The sequence below is a fragment of the Hemiscyllium ocellatum genome, assembly GCF_020745735.1.
Source record: "Hemiscyllium ocellatum isolate sHemOce1 chromosome 15 unlocalized genomic scaffold, sHemOce1.pat.X.cur. SUPER_15_unloc_24, whole genome shotgun sequence".
Classification (NCBI taxonomy): Eukaryota; Metazoa; Chordata; class Chondrichthyes; order Orectolobiformes; family Hemiscylliidae; genus Hemiscyllium; species Hemiscyllium ocellatum.
In genome coordinates, this window is record NW_026867461.1 from 187,066 (window position 1) to 199,536 (window position 12,471).

The window sequence follows — 12,471 nt, forward strand, 5'->3', positions numbered from 1 at the left end:
TTCCAAATCGATTATGATGGAATTCTTCAGTTTATGTTGTATGCAGCTTTTGGTCTAAGCCCTAACACTATGGTCATTGTGTCATTCAGAACTGAGAGAGCTAAGTTTGGCTTGACCTAGAAATAAGTGAAACAATGTCATGGGGCGGCATGGTGGTTCAGTGGTTAGCACTGCTGCCTCACAGCACCAGTGTCCTAGGTTCGATTCCAGCCTCAGGCAACCGTCTGTGTGGAGTTTGCACATTTTTCCCTGTGTCTGTGTTTATTTCCTAGGGAATCTAAAAAAAATACGAAATATGTTGTCAAGTTTTAAACAGGTCATCTTATGAAGTTCAATTTCAAGTGCCAGTCATTGAGGCAGGTAATGTTGAGGGACTCTTGAAGAAGTGTCATGTCCAGATCATTGAAAGTGAGGAATTACAACCCCTTGTGAAGTTTTCTTGACTTGGTAGCGTTCCATGCTTATCTGAGAAATCTCTGGACACTGTTCTGCTTACTTTTGCTAATCAATGTGCTCCATAGTGTGCTCTATCAAAGTCTGTTCCTATATTTGCCTCTTGTTAATTCTGGTTGTTGAATATAAACTGTGCATAAATTCTGGCTCACGTTCATAAATGTATTAAGTAAAATCTGTTGCTGTTTGTTGCTGGAGAATTATTCAGTTTTTTTCGCTGACTACGATCCGTGAACTCACTGTGTCTACTTTTCAGATGAAGGTAATTGGTCTCTCGTCAAATCATAATATAGATTTTCCACGTGCTCATGTGCCACATTGTAAAACGTACAAACTGGTAAATGTGACTTGAAATTAACATGCAGAGTTCATTCAAAATGGTTTCTTACAACGACAAAATATTTTTAAACAAAACAAAAACAAGTTACATGTAATAAATACAGTAAATAGTTTTGCCATACTGAATATCCCTGTCACCAACAATGACCACAGCTTGAAGATTTATCAGTTCATATTGAAGGGAAGAGCCTTTCATGTTTGGACAGACGACATACATTTACAAAAGTATATCATACCAGCTATTCCACAATTTAAAAAAACCTCCGGGAAAATATTTCCAGATTAAGACCAGAGCTGTGAAGGAAATATTTCATGATTCCAAAAACAAATTATTCCGTGGTGGAAGAAAAGCTTCCTTAGAAACATGAACCATAAGCTAAGTCAGATAATGATAATGACATCAAAGTGAAATATAATAACATGCAAATTTATCATTTCATGAAGTTTCCTCCCCAGTGGCTCGGTGAGCATTTGCATTGTGACATTAATTGTTCTTGCCAAGTTGGGGATGACATGCTTTCATGAAGCATTGCACTCGATTTGATGTGATCTCGCTGAATTCTCGATAGGATTGGGATCCAGGATTATTAAACAGCTGCAGTGAATGAAAGGTAGAATATTTCCAAGTCCAGATTGTTTGTAGATTGAATATCCGGGTTGTGGCTTTGGTACGATAGGAATATAAAGATATAGAATAAAGCAATTCAGTGCAGCTTGTCTGCACTAACCAGAAAGAAATTGAAAATGAAAGGTCACCCAATTTAATTTTAAGGATGAGAAATTGAGACTGCAGATGTTGGAGATCAGAATCTCTGGTGCTGGAAAAGCACAGCAGGTCAGGCAGCAACCGAGGAGCAGGAGAGTCGAGGTTTTGGGCACAAGCTCTTCATCAGGAATGGGGGTGGGGGGTGGGCCAAGGGGACGAAGAGATAGGGTTGGGCTGGGGGGAAAGGTAGCTGGGAATGCAATAGGTAGATAAAGGTGAAAGTTATAGGTCAGAGAGGAGGGTGGAGCAGATTGGTGGGAAGTAAATGGACAGGTAGGACAGTTCAAGAGGGCAGTGCCAAGTTGGAAACTTGGATCTAGGAGAAGGTGGGGGAAGGGGAAATGAGGAAAATGGTGAAACCCATATTGATTCTGGGTAATTGGAGGGTTCCAAGGCAGAAGATGAGGCATTCTTCCTCCAGATGTCAGGTAGTTAGGGTTTGGTGGGGGAGGAGGCCCAGGACTTGCATATCCTTGGTGGAGTGGATCACATTGACACAAGTAGGGAGGATGTGTTGGGTAGGCTAGAGGTTATTAAGGTGGACAAATCCCCAGGACCAGATGGGATCTATCCCAGGTTGCTGAGGGAGGCGAGAGAGGAAATACCTGGGGCCTGACAGATATCTTTGTGGCATCCTTAAATACAGGTGAGGTGCCGGAGGACTGGAAGGTTGCTCATGTTGTCCCCCTTTACAAGAAGGGTAGTAGGATTATTGCGGGTAACTATAGACCAGTGAGCCTGGCGTCGGTGGTGGGAAAGTTGCTGGAGAAGGTACTGAGGGATAGGATCTATTTATATTTGGAAAATAATGGGTTTATCAGTGATAGACAACATGGTTTTGTGCAGGGGAGATCGTGCCTTACCAATTTATTAGAGTTCTTTGAGGAAATGACCAAGTTGATAGATGAAGGAAGGGCTGTTGATGTCATATGCATGCACTTTAGTAAGACATTTGATAAGGTTCCCCATTGTAGACTAATGGAGAAAGTGAAGTCACATGGTGTGCAGGGTGTTCTAGCTAGGTGGATAAAGAACTGGTTGAGCAACAGGAGACAGAGAGTAGTAATTGAAGGGAGTTTCTCAAAATGGAGAAAGGTGACCAGTGGTGGTCCACAGGGGTCAGTGTTGGGGCCACTGTTGTTTGTGATATACATAAATGATCTGGAAGAGGGCACTATTGGTATGATCAGCAAGTTTGCAGATGACACGAAGATTGGTAGAGTAGCAGAGAGCATAAGGGACTATCAAACAATACAGGAGGGTATAGATAGACTGGAGAGTTGGGCGGAAAAGTGGCAGATGGAGTTCAGTCCATACAAATGTGAGGTGATGCATTTAGAGCTGGGAGTGCAGGTCCATTGTACCCTGAAAGTTGCTGCACAGGTGGATAGACTGGTCAAGAAGACATACAGTATGCTTGTCTTCATTGGACGGGGTATTGAATATAAGAGCTGGCAAGTCATATTAAAATTGTACAAGACATTGGTTCAGCCACATTTAGAATATTGTGTACAGTTCTGGTTGCCACATTACCAAAAGGATGTGGACGCTTTGGAGAGGGTGCAGAGAAAGTTTACGAGGATGTTGTCTGGTCTGGAAGGGGCTAGCTATGAAGGGAGGAACTCATTAGAAAAAAGGAGATTGAGGGGGGACCTGATTGAGGTTTACAAAATCATAAAGGGTATAGATGGGGTGGATAGAGATAAGCTTTAACCAAGGGTGAAAGATTCAATAACAAGAGGTCACACTTTCAAGGTGAGAGGTGGAAGGGTTAAGGGGGATACACATGGCAAGTACTTCACACAGAGGGTGGAGGGTGTCTGGAGCGCGTTGCCAGCAGAGGTGGTAGAGGCAGGCACAGTAGATTTATTTAAGATGCGTCTGGACAGATGGATGAGTAGGTGGGGAGCAGAGGGATACAGATGCTTAGGAATTGGGCGACAGGTTTAGACAGTACATTTGGATCAGCTTAGGCTTGGAGGGCCGAAGGACCTGTTCCTAGACTGTAAATTCTCTTTGTTCTTTGTAAGCACACGCGTTGATAAGGCAACACTCCATACTGTTGCAGTGATGATAATGTTGTGTCTGTTGGTGAGCTGAAGGATATTCATGACTTCAATTATTAGAGTTTCATGATGTTATCAGAACTAGTTACCCAAATTGCCCCAAATACCTTCATGACCGTTGATATCCTTTCAATTCTTACTGCAATAAAATCCTGGCAATTGAAAAGTTTGTCATGTTTCCTATAAAATCTATAATTTATTGTTTTGGATTTCCTTTTTGTTTCTTTGGATATAGCAGTGAAACCAGTCCACTTTTAATGTAGGAATTCATTGAAGGTGTTGTGCTTCTAGCATCAAAGGCAATGCACAATAAACTATTAAAGTGACAACATGGATCTCATGTTCACATCATAGTTCAAGTGTTATGGATTCAAACCCAAACCCCAAAACTTCCACTTCCAATATTGTCGAGTCCGGTTTTGTTTATCACATGACTTGTTAACTGCAAGTTTCATGTCATATCCAATAGATTCCTCTATTCCTGATGAAGGGCTTTTGCCCAAACATCAATTTTCCTGCTTCTCGGATGCTGCCTGAACTGCTGTGCTTTTCCAGCACCACTCTAATCTAGAATCTGGTTTCCAGCACCTGCAGCCCTTGTTTTTGCCTACTACTAATGTCTCCCTCATAGTACTGCTTCACAAGTGGAGGCAAGGTCTCATCAGGTGCGGAGATGAATATTCTTCACCAATCGAGCATCATTAATGTAACCGCTTTTCACAATTACGACACTGCTGTTTATCATTTTCTCTCTTTCATTGTTTTCCTTTCTATTTCTTCTTTTTCTTGTTTCTTTCTGGTTTATTCCATTGTCCTTCCTTTGTTTGTTTTCTTTCCCATCTTCTTTTTCCCTCATTTCCTCCATCAATTCATTCTTCCATTCCGTTCCTTCATCTATTGTTTCCCTTTTCCCGTTTCCCTTTCTATTTTGCCTGTTCTTCTCTTTTATTCCAGTACATCCGTAATCTGTCAGAGCATCAACAGAGAAAGGAAGCAACAAAACATCTTCTGAACACAGTGACCAAATCCAATGGCTCCACAGAACGAACATTTTGGGAAACATTGGTGAAAATGCAAGAATCAAAGCCAAAACTGAAACTTATTCTGAAAGAAATTCAGAGCAGAGGTATTGTACAGTCCAAGTATTTCTAGCAATCAAACATGGTTGGCTCTTTAATGGTTGAGGCTGCCACACACTACTAAGAAATGAAACATCTTTCCCAGGTTTTGACTTGCTTTATAATGCACGCATTGGAGAGATGGAAGGAGAGCTATTAGATCACCTCAAAGGTAAGCCAAAATAAAAGTAATCGTTAATCATAAAAACGTACTGCATTAATTAAGTTCTAACATTTTATTCGTGTCTCACATTTCATCACTGAAAAGAAACAAACCCTCCAAATTGTTACCATGAACTGTTTCTAGAAAATGCAATCAAAGTTACAACACAAAGCAAATGAACTGGAACTTGGGCATGGACAGTGTTCCATCTGCCACAAATTATATGCCACATGTGTGATATTGAGCTTTGTTGGAAATTGTTGAATGCTTATTTTGATTTTCCCAGCTGCTCTGGAGCAGACTGAGCCCAACTTTCCAGTTTTAGATGCTGAACCACAAAGTCACATTCATTTTTTGCAAGTCAGTTGACTTCAAAATCTTCCCTGGTACTTTCTCAGGCCATTATTTCTTTTCCCTTCATTCACATCAGGATCTGAAAAGAAGCCTTGCTTTTACTGTCAATACTAGGCTTTAGGATGCCTTTATGCAAATGTAAATCTCAATATCGCCAGAGTGTCGGAGTCTACAATGTCTGTATTGGGCTGGAGTCACAGAGCTCCAGACCCAGTTAAAGCTTGAATCAAATACATGACAGACTGAGGAAATATGATGTCATTTATAGGAACACAATTGGTTGTAGACTAGTTACTGATGAAGTCAGATCTGGTGAATACAGAAGTTAGAGTGTGGTCCCATAGTGTGGACAGACTGAACTGATATGTATGTACTGGCTGAAGAAGGTCTTGATTCATATGTGGGCTCCACCTTGGGCAATGACTTGAAACACACATTGACCTAAAGAAGTTGAGGATATGGGTCACATATAGAAACAGAATCTTTAAACATCCAAGTGTCATATTTCTACTGACTGCACATGTACTCGAGTTCAAAATGTATCAGATTGCACGCATGTTGTTTGGGCATTGAATGAAGGCACAAATAGGGCTACAATGATATTCGCTTGACCTAATTGATCAACCAGGACTAGATAAGGAATTGTTTTTCAATAAGTCACATATCCCAGAAACACATTTCTACACACAGTGCTGAAACATTGGATTTGTGAAGAGACTATATTTGAAGAAATCTTACTGACATAGAGTGGCTGTGTCAAAGACTGTACTCCATTGTCTGACCAGGCAATTAGTTGACTTGGAAACATGTTTAGGCTCATATCGAGATAAGATTTGCTTCATCTATGTCTCGGACTTGTTAAAACATGAAATCAAATATGGGGTCAAGCTGGGTATAGGTAGATTCACATGAAGATTCAGAATAGATAGGGAGTCCATTCACATACAATCTTAGACTGTACAATGTGAGGCTTCAGCTTTTGCACTGAAATGGACAATGAGTTGATAAAATTGGTGGAAGATCCCAATGTGATCCTTATACATTGACAGTGTTATTTTATAATTATGGTTCACATAGCACATTTAATTGTATCACTGGTTTGTCATCCTGTTCCCAACATTAAGCATTGAAAAAGGTGAGTGTTATGCACAGTCCCTATTCAGCCAGTGGGCCATATGTTTACATTAGGTATAAATTGTCTGAGATTGAAGCAGACATCAATCTTATAAACACTCTGATACTATCTCCACTGGGGACAACAGACAAAACAAAAATGAATACAGTAAATAATAATAAGTGAACAATGCGATAATATTTAGCTTCTCAGATGTTCCAATGTTAAATTCTCCTCCAATGGGGATGGAGATGACAATGGAGTGGAGGGGCTTGTCTGTAATAATGTAAAATCTACTATAATCCATCTGATTCTCCCTGATTTATATTTAATTTAATTCAGTATTTATTAGGCAAGATTAATTTCGAGCACGGCGTAGTAAAATTTGGATTCGACTCACATTTTTTGTATTGCTATCCAACTCAAACTCCTCCTTACTTGTCATTAATTATTTTAATGTAGTTAATTAATAAATAAGAACAATGCCAACATAATTTTGATCATTGTCATGAAAGGTATACAAGATCAACACAAGCAACACCTCCTCCACCAAACCGAGCATGTGGTCAAACGCACCATCAAAGGAGACAGCAAAATAACGACCATTTCCCTCACTGATCGATATACAGAGCTTATCATTATTTCCACTCTGCGTGAATGGAGACTAGTGGAACATGAGCTCCTTTCCAGAGGTAGGGAACATGAAGAAGCGGAGGTACGTCACCAGTGAACTTGAAAAAATTCGGATTGATCAATTATTCAGGAGCAGTTTTGGCCACTCCAGCCTGTCTGGCACCACGGTGGTTAGCGGAATGGCTGGCATTGGTAAAGCAACAATGGTACCAAGGATGGTCCATGAATGGGCAGCAGGAAACATCTATCCTCAGTTCCAATTTGTTTTACATTTCACATTTCACAATCTTAATGCCATCAACAGAGCTGTTTCTCTGACCTAAATGGTATTGGATCAGTACCCTTATTTAGAAAAGATAATTGAAGATATCTGGATGAAACCTGAATATCTTCTCTTGGTTTTTGATGGATTAGAGGAGTACAAACACCAGATTGATTTCACTGGCCGCTTGGCTGGTGATGTCTCTGTGAATCACTGTGTTGTGCCTGACTGCAGATGTGAAGTTTTTGAAATGGTGCACTCCCTGGTACAGCAACAGCTGCTCAGAGGTTGTTCTGTGCTGGTGACCAGCCGGCCGACTGCCCTTGACTCATTGGAAAAGGCCAACGTCAACCTTTGGGCTGAGATCCTGGGCTTTCTTGCTGATGAAAGAAAAGAGTTTTTCAGAAAGTTTTTTGGCAGTGAGCAACTCGCTACCAATGTCTTCAAACACGTCGAGGAGAATGAGATCCTGTACACCATGTGCTACAACCCTTCATATTGCTGGATCATTTGCTCAACCTTAGGCCCGCTCTTTACACAGCTGAAGTGCAAGCAACCTCTTCCCAAAACCATCACTCAACTTTTCTCCATCTACCTTTCCAATCTCTTGGACAACCACAAGCGAGATGTTGAGGACCAGCGGATGGTTTTACAGCCACTCGGGGAGTTGGCTTACCAGGGAGTTTCGAAAAGGAGAATTGTTTTTAATGAGAATCACTTCATTCAGCATCAGCTGGAGTCCAGCAAATTCATTTCAGGATTCATGATGGAGATCTTGGAAAGGGATGACACAGCTAAAAACATTGTGTACACATTTCTCCACCTTACCATCCAGGAATTCTTGGCCGCCCTGGCTCAGTATTTGAGTCCAAAGCATCAGAATGTGGTGGAAATGCTTCACTGTGCTTTTAAGGAGGATGATGGTCGGTTTGAGATTTTTATTCGATTTTTAGTTGGTCTTTCAACACCCACTTCATCCCGAAATCTGGAACCATTCCTGGGTCCGCTGTCTCATCACACGACCTGTCAGGTGATAGACTGGCTGCAGGCCAATGTTCAGGCAGAAATCAAAAACATGGACAGAGTCACTGGAAAGAGGAAACTGCTGAACATATTCCATTATTTGCTGGAGTCTCAGAATAGAGCTTTACTTCAGAAGACTATTGGATGTGGAGTGCACCGAGATTGAACCCAATGGTCTGTTTTGTAGTGTCTCATGTTGTACAACTTTGTGAATCAGTGATGGAGTTGAATTTGGAGAAATGTTATATTCAGGAGGAGGGGATCAAACGATTGGCCCCTGCAATCCACAAGTGCAAAGTTCTAAGGTATGTATTGATCCGGGTGAAATTAGATAACATGTCAGCAATGAACCATTGATTTTCTCTTATAAATTCCTCCTGATATGAATTTCATAGGATCATAGAATCTCTACAGAGCAGAAAACGGTCAGTTGGACCATCAACAACCCTCTGAAGTGCATCCCATCCAGACCCCTCCCCTATCCCTGCATTTCCCAAGGGACATGAAAGACTACAGAAAAGATTTAGAAGGAGGTTGCCAGGGTTGGAGGGTTATGACCTATAAGGAGAGGCTGAATGGACTGGGACTGTTTTCCCTGGAGCATTGAAGGCTGAGGGTGACCTTATAGAGTTTATAAAGTCATGAGGAACATGTTTAGGGTAAATAGGCAAGGTCTTTTCCTTGGGATCTGGGAGTGAGAGGGGAAAGATTTAAAAGGGACTTAAGGGGCAACTTCTTCACACAAAGGATGGTGTGGGTATGGAATGAGCTGCCAGAGGAAGTGGTGGAGGCTGGTGCAATTACAACATTTAAAAGGCATCTGGATGGGTATATGAATAGGAATCACTTAGAGGGATATGGGCCAAATGCTGGCAAATTTGATTAGATTAATTAAGGATATCTGGTCAGCATGGACGAGTTGGACCAAAGGGTCTGTTTCCTTGTTGTACATCTCTATGACTCTATAACCCATCTCGTCTGCAAATCCCTGGACACTATGGGCAATTTAGCACGATCAGTCCATTTAACCTGCACATGGTCGACTGTGGGAGGAAACCGGAGTACCCAGAGGCAACCCATGCAGACACTGGGCGAATGTACAAACTCCACACAGACAGTCACCCAGGGGTGGAATCAAACCCAGATCCCTGGTGCTGTGAGGAAACAGTGCTAACTGTTGAGCCACTTGTCACTATAGTAGCTGAATCACAATTACTATTCATTTTTTTTCTGAGAGTCAAGTAGTTTTCCACGCTTTTATTTTTAACGCTACTACTACATTGACCTTGATACTGAATGCTCTAACTAAAACAAAAACAAGCACCAGGCTAACTTAGTTGGTCTTACACTGTGAGACATTCAAAGCCACAAGGAGTCTGGCAGAGTCTTTAACTAGTGCTATGACAAGGAAACAAAGAACCGAGCCAAATCACCGTACCTCTGTGTTCACAACAGAGTAAAATTAAAACCTTCAAAGATTTTAGCCTCAACAATTCCTAACCAGACTTTATAACCAATCACAGACTCTGTTTATAATGAAACCTAGACGGTAGGTTAATAACTGAAACAACAAAAAAAAGCAATTTATTACCAATATAGGAACTTTAGCAGAGCAAAATTAAACAACAAAGTTTGAAACCAGTAACCTTGTTTTCAGGGCAATTCACACAAAAGACAGACAAACAGACAAATAAACACAGTGAAGGGATAATTAAAACTAAGTAACAAAACTGGCCAGATTAAGTGGTTTTCATATCTTATTCTCAATGTATATTGATAGTTTCTTTGTTAATTTTCTGAAGATATAGATCTGTGCCACCTTTGAATTCACTCTGAGGACTGAAATTCTGAAATAAAGTGGAAGGTTAGGCAGGGAGCATTTACATCTTCATGCTGTAGCGTCAATAGCCAAGTTCATTCTCTCAAAAGCACAGTCCCAAAAACCAACTTAAACCGTGATCTATGCCTATGTTTGAACATCTCGTTCTCTCCCAGAAACAAATGGAAATTGCTGTTCTGAGGAAAGCTCATTGGACAAAATATATGTATCCACAGATACTGCCAGACCTGCTGCGCTTTTCCCTCAATTTTTGTTTTTGTTTCTTATGTCCAGTATCCACAGTTCTTTTGATTTTATGTTCTATCCCAGGCAGGTTCGCAGCCTCCGCAATCGCCGCCCAGACAACCGCCTCCACGATCGCCAGGAAGACCATCACCGACGGATTCGCGACCCCCGCGACTATCGGGAATAACAGGGTTTTTTTCGTCGCCACAGCCATTTCCGCCCCCAGTGACATCACTAACCTGCACGACCACAATGCCTCATGTGTCTCCGCCCTAACGCCGATCTCCGTCACAACACGTAACCCCGCCCCCACGCCAACCTCTGTCACCATGCCTAACCCCACCCCCACGCCGATCTCTGACCCCGCCCCTGCGCTAACCCCGCCCCCACTCCAGCTCCAGTCCCACAGCAGGTCCTAGCTCCCAGCCCTGCCGTGTTTTCACTATCCCTCCAGACCTCCCCCTCTCTGAGGATGAAAGACCAGTCCTCAGCAGAGGCCTCACTTTCATTCCCCTATGCCCTCGGATTAACGAGTTCAACACGCGGTGAGACATTGAATAATTCTTCCGCCGCCTTCGCCTCCATGCCTACCTTTTCAACCAAGACTCTCACCTACCCTCTGACGACCCCTTCTCCCACCTCCAACACGCCCCATCCACCTGGACACCCCGTGCTGGCCTCTTACCTGCCCTCAACCTCTTTATAGCCAACTGCCGCCGCGACATTAACTGCCTCAACCTGTCCACCCCTCTTACCCACTCCAACCTCTCACCCTCGGAACGTGCAGCAGCCCTCCACTCCCTCCGCTCCAACCCCAACCTCACCATCAAACCAGCAGACAAGGTTGGCGCAGTAGTAGTTTGGTGCACCGACCTTTATACCGCTGAGGCCAAACGCCAGCTCGCGGACACCTCCTCCTACTGCCCCCTTGACCATGACCCCACCTCCCACCAAAACATCTTCTCCAGACCATCCATAACCTCATCACCTCAGGGGATCTCCGTCCACCGCCTCCAACCTCATAGTCCCACAACCCCGCACCGCCCGTTTCTACCTCCTGCCCAAAATCCACAAACCTGACTGCCCCGGCCGACCCATTGTCTCAGCCTGCTCCTGCCCCACCGAACTCATCTCTGCATACCTTGACACAGTCCTGTCCCCCTTAGTCCAAGAACTCCCCACCTACGTTCGGGACACCACCCATGCCCTCCACCTCCTCCATGACTTTCACTTCCCCAGTCCCCAACGCCTTATCTTCACAATGGACATCAAGTCCCTGTACACCTCCATCCCCCATCACGAAGGACTCAAAGCCCTCCGCTTCTTAGTTTCCCACCGTACCAACCAGTACCTTTCCACTGACACCCTCCTTCAACTAACTGAACTGGTCCTCACCCTGAACAGCTTCTCTTTCCAGTCCTCCCACTTCCTCTAAATCAAAGGAGTTGGCATGGGCACCCGTATGGGCCCCAGCTATGCCTGCCTCTTTGTAGGATATGTGGAATAGTCCATCTTCCGCAACTACACTGGCACCACCTCCCACCTTTTCCTCTGCTACATTGATGACTGTATCGGCGCTGCCTCATGCTCCCACGAGGAGGTTGAACAGTTCATCCACTTTACCAACACATTCCACCCAACATCAATTCACCTGGACCGTCTCAGACTCCTCCCTCCCCTTCTTAGATCTTTCCATTTCTATCTTGGGCGACCGAATCAACACGGACATCTACTATAAACCGACTGACTCCCACAGCTACCTAGACTATACCTCCTCCCACCCTGCCCCCTGTAAAAACGCCATCCCATATTCCCAATTCGTTCGTCTCCGCCGCATCTGCTCCCAGGAGGACCAGTTCCAATACCGTACAGCCTAGATGACCTCCTTCTTCAAGGACCGTAGATTCCCCCAGACATGATCGACGATGCTCTCCACCGCATCTCCTCCACTTCCCGCTCCTCTGCCCTTGAGCCCCGCCCCTCCAACCACCACCAAGACAGAACCCCACTGGTTTTCACCTACCACCCCAACCTCCATGTACACCGTATCATCCGCCGTCATTTCTGCCACCTCCAAACGGACCCCACCACCAGGGATATATTTCCCTCCCATCC